The sequence below is a fragment of the Durio zibethinus genome, chromosome 28 (genome assembly GCF_047325235.1).
Source record: "Durio zibethinus cultivar Kanyao isolate XHJ-2024 chromosome 28, ASM4732523v1, whole genome shotgun sequence".
Classification (NCBI taxonomy): domain Eukaryota; kingdom Viridiplantae; phylum Streptophyta; class Magnoliopsida; order Malvales; family Malvaceae; genus Durio; species Durio zibethinus.
The window spans coordinates 12,141,599-12,147,175 of NC_143189.1; the positions used below are offsets into that span (position 1 = coordinate 12,141,599).

Here is a 5,577-nt window from a genome sequence, read left to right on the forward strand (position 1 = left end):
TTTTTGAAAGTTTCTATTTGGTTGTTGAGAAAATTGAAGTAAAGAAAAAAGAGAATGTGTTGAGGAATTTTGGATGAGTTTTTAGTATTCTAATTTGACAAACAAAGAAAAGTTTTTGCCTTTTTTGATTTTTTTTTGTTTTACTCAAAAACAAAATAAAACATAAAAGTTCAAGACTCAAATAGTTCAATTTGAAAGCTTTAAACTCAATTCCTTGAAATATGGGAATTTCAAATTTTGAGTGTGATCTTATTATTACTAAATTCCAATTCTTGACATTCTTTATAATTATCGACCATTTTTGTTGTCATTTCACTCATGCAAACAATCTGCCATATTTAAACAACTTGACTAATCTTTTTCCTTTTTGTCAAGATTAATTCATTTTTATTTTTAGTTCTTTTTCATTTAATTTTAGACATAAAAATATATACTAGCTCCCTTTCATACTTTTATGCAATTTATTGTACATTTTTTAGGTGAAAACAACCTACCAAAACAAGCTAGTAATTAAATTCTTCAATATAAGGTATGCAATATGTGATTTTTCCTTTCATTTCATAGCCTTTTTAATCTAATTCCTTCTTTGAATTAAACATGGTTTAACTATAGAATATGTATTGAGTTTTTAAGATTTTTGTAGTGAGAGGTTAAGGTTTGAAAAGAATGAAGAATTCAGTTTTAGATCAAAGCTTCTACATTGAGAGTGAAGATGAGAAAGATGAGGAGAAAGTGTTTAATAGACATGACGGTGAAGATGATGGAAACAAATATGATGTTTTTGATTATTCAGTCAAAACATAGTAGCATAACAAACCTAATTCCTACAATACTTCATGGCTTCAAAACTACAGGTTATATCTCTTTTTATATCTTTACATAATTTATTACTCCTATGTAAAACTTTGCTTTATTCTATTCACTTTCATTTGTTAAGTCTTATAGTTATAGAAACCTGGATTGTGATAAGAAGTAAGAACCATCAGGCTAAAAATAATTTAATTTTTTTCTCTATTTTTGACGAATCAAAAGAGGAATAAAAAATATGAACTTGATAAAAAGCAAGAACTTGAAGTTGCAAGGAAAAAGAAAGTCTAGAACCAAGTAAGCAAATTCATAGTTTATACAATTCTCATTCATTTTGGTGTTTTATTGAATCCAAAAGTTTTAATGTGAATGATTTTAATCAATTTTTTTTCTTGAGTTGCGTTATATTGAAACACATATATTTTTGTAGCTTTACTAAAGTGCTTAAAAAGCTAAACTACCTTCAAGCCATAGCTAATAAATTTATGGCTACAACGTTGACCTGTAAGTTTTCTTCATCAATCTAGCATTACTTGAAATTTGAGACAAATATTATTTAAAATTTCTATTAGATGTTTCATTTTGAAAAGCTAAGGCTCAAGTTTCTAAATTCTAATTGATTTTTGGTTCCTCTTTTAACTTTGAAATTACTTCCATGTTTGTTTTCTTCTCAATATAAAGTGCCTCAAGCATTGGAAATGGAAACTTTGAAAAGATTAGGCCATTAGGCACCAACTTGAACCGAAGTAGTTTTACTTGGTTTTGCAGATTTTTTGTTTGTGGTTAGTTAGCCATAATTCAATTTGCTATTTTAATCTCAGTATAAAGAGAAGGGTATTTGAAATTTTTTGAGTTTTAATGAAATTTAATGATTTTGATGTGATATAAGACAACTCAATTAGAACAGGATATAGCTATATGGAAGATACAGAGTTATTGGAGAAAATTGATGATGAATCAGTAATTGATTTAACTACTTTGTTGATGGAATTCTTTAATATAAATGAAACCATTTAGAAGAGTCCTTTGTATATTATGGCAAAGTCTTATAGAGGAAAATTTACAGTCATTGTTGGATTATCAATTCAAAAAGCTATTGAAGCTAGAAATTTGATGTTAAAACTTGGAGGTAAAGAATTGTTTGAGGAAATGCTTGACTTTACTTCTTTTAGAGCAAGAAATGGCTCTGTTTTGTATGGAAAATTGATTTTCTTACTACATTTTGATGTAAATATGAAGTTGGAACTATAAGAGTTACCTTGGGAGATAGTTGAATCTCCCTAGAGGATTTTGTGGTAAATGGTTTTATTTAAATTGTTAAATCCTTAGTGTATTTGACTTGGCAATAGATTTTGAATTGAATGCTTACATTGATATTATTTAAAGATTTTTTTTCAATTTGGATGCTACAATTTTCTTGGGGGCCTCTTTTTAAGGATGTTTCACTGCTAGACAACTATGGTCTGAAAAATTCAAATGGAGTATGAGACTTAGGTAAATGTGCTTTTCTATTTGTATTTATATAAAGTTGCTTTTATCAAATCCTAAAAGTGTCTAAGTTGTATCATGTGTTCTGTAATCGTTAGGAAAAAGAGTTGATTCAATTAAAGTGAAAGACGAAGTTGAAAGGAGGATTCTATGTCAATCCTGAAGCTAAGCTTTTGTTTATCATTTGAATCTATAAGTATGTGTTTATCTTAACATTTTATTGGTTTATGAATCTAAATTCTAAATAATAGCATGTTGTCAATGCTTGTTTTTTGTAACAATGTATGCATCCAAAAACGAGAAAGATCTCGCAACTGTTGTGATTAAGACATGTAGCTTATAGATTCTTTTCCTAAACTAAGAAGAATTTGGGTTGTAAGGATCAATTTCCCACTTTTCTTTTTATGTAGGTTATGTGTGTGCATGAAGTAAATTTCTTTTTGAAGGGTTACATGTGTATTAAGATATCTGGTTGAAATAACATTACTTTTTGGATATTCTAATTTTAATATTCATGTATTGATGTTTGAGATATTTTGTTTAAAATTCAATTATAGTGTGTTGTTTGTACAATTTGAAGTTGTTGAAACATCGGACAATTTGTCATTTTGATAACGTAACTCAAAATTGAAAGTTAATGTGGTAACTTTTTAGCTATTGTAAACTTATTGTCAAACTTTCATATTTTGGTATGATGCTGCATTGTCATGGTAACTCTAGGTTTTTTTTCCTAAAACTATAGGCAAATGGTGATTGTGAATGTATCGAAAACTATTTAATATTTTCTAATAAATAATTAAAATCTGAATCTAAACTGTTGTGTTTGCTCTTAACAAAAGCAAATTTTCAATGATATTTTTCTTAAAGTGAACAAGGTAATAATGAACATGCTTCACATGGTTGAACCTTATGTGACTACGAGCATCTTTTACTTTCCTACTTCTTTGCTTTCCATTTTAATATTTTATATACTTGCAATATCTTATTTTTCAATAATGTATGTTTTAAGATACCCTAATTTCAATAGTGTGAGAGAATTGATTTACTAAAGAGGTTATGGGTAGTTGAACAAGAAAAGAGTTACTTTGTCTGACAATGCAATCATTGAGCAGGTCTGCATCTTTAGCATTTATAGAGTTTCAAGTTAGTGTTGAACATTTACTAAGCACACTCTTTTTTGTGCCAAATATTTACAATCCCTAAATCCAATTATAAATACAAATTTTCAATGGTGTTTTTCTTAAAATGAATAAGGCAACAATGAAAATGCATCACCTGGTTGAACCTTCTGTGATTTATGGGCATCTTTTACTTTCCTACTTCCTTACTTTTCTTTTTAATATTTTATATACTTATAATAACTTATTTTTCAATAATGTATATTTCTAGATACACCAGTTTCAAGAGTGTGAGGGAATTGATTTACAAAAGAGGTTATGGGAAGTTGAACAAGTAAAGAGTTGATTTAACTGACAATATAATTGTCGAGAAAGTCTATATCTTTTGCATTTACAAAGTTTCATGTTGGTGTTGAACATTTACTAAGCACACTTTTTTTTTTGTGCTGAACATTTACAGACCCTAAATCCAATTCTAGAAACAACTAGCAAAACATTAAATAGTAAGATAATAACTACTTTGATTTCTCTTTCCAAATCCAGCTAAGGCCTACCACATTTTCATCAAGTATGTTTCTATCATCAACCAACACAATTCAAATAGTATGTAATCATTTTCAATTAATTTAAGTTAAAATTTTCTCTTCAATATTTTAAAAATTTTTTTTGGCATATTAATTTTTAGGCACAACAACAAGCTTAGAGACAACAAGCTTAGAGTTTCTAAGAGTCTACAAAACAAGATGTTTTTTTCCTTAGCGAAAAGCATGGTAAAACTTGAATACACCTAGCTGCAGAACTTTTACCCTAAAATTGTCAAAATTCAAAGCAACAATGGCTTTCAATCAGATTACAGCAATTACCAATAGCAATCCCAGTCAATTAGAGAGAGCAAGAAAGGTATTTTTTTACTTTTATTGTTGTCTTCTGGGTGTTAGTGGATTGCTTTAATTCTTATGTAATACTTTGTGTTTCAATCTAAATAAAAGGTAATTCATGGATCATGGATTGATGGTTCTGCTTTGTTATGCCTTAAAAAAAAAAGCATTTACACTACCCTATAGCATTACATGTGTAATGTAGATTACTTTTGTTCAAGTGATTTTTACTGTTTATATATCAAAGAAAGAAAAATAGATCATAAGACCTAAAATTGGTCTTACGTGAGGCATTTGATTGTCAATATTTCAAAATAGATCATAAGACTTGAAATTGCTATTATGTGAGGCACTTGATTTTCAATATTTCAAACAATATACAAATATCTTTGGAAAGAAACTGAACATAAAAATAAGATTGTTGAATGTTACATTCTATAAATGGCTTATCTAACTCAATTATGGTAAACAAAATCTCACTTAATTGTTTAATACCTATTGAAACAATCTCAACTTGAAAAGCTTAATTCGATCAATCTCAATAAGACATAAATTCTAGGTTCATTGAACCAGATTATAAGCATGTATTAAAGGAGTAAAGTTTAAGTATGTCTAGATTATAATAATAGGAAAACCTGTAGCATTTATCTTTATAGAGATGTTATTAGCTATAGCCAGTTTTGAATGCCCTTAATTCTCTGATATCTATTGTTACATGCCTAAATTAAATCTAACTAGACTATTACTTATTCCAATTTGGATATATGGCTCATCTTAGATATAATTTATGCATGTTGTGTTTGTATCATAGTTTTAATCATTTGATAACTTGCAGTTTAAGCTAATAAAACCTACACAGAAACATGAATACATTTCTTTTTTTATTATACATTTTTTAATGTTTAAACTAATATATAACTATATTTTACTGTCATAAGCGAAGAGCAAGCTTGAAATCTAGTGTTTATAAGTTTACTCTATATATTTTTTTTTTGGTCATCAACATTCTACAGATAATTACTTTTGCATATATTAAATAATTAAATCTATTTGAAATTGTCGTATCTTCTATTAAAAATAGAATTTTTCTTGGAGTTTTGGAGTGGAGAATATTCTCATCATATATATATATATATATCAAAGTTCATAAGGAAGGAAAACAACAAATTAGAAAGGAAAAGATGTAGAGGTAATATTTTGTTTGAAGATAACTAGTAGGGTTATGGTCCATTAGCATTATAAGGTGACAAAAGTGACCACATCATTTAGAACATGAGAATAAAGTG

General features: G+C 27.7%; 1 pseudogene; it reads left to right on the top strand.

Moving 5' to 3' along the window:
- Positions 1–666: 666 nt before the first annotated feature.
- LOC149510775 (large ribosomal subunit protein uL30y-like) lies at positions 667–3,829 on the top strand (annotated as a pseudogene).
- The last annotated feature ends 1,748 nt before the right edge of the window (positions 3,830–5,577 follow it).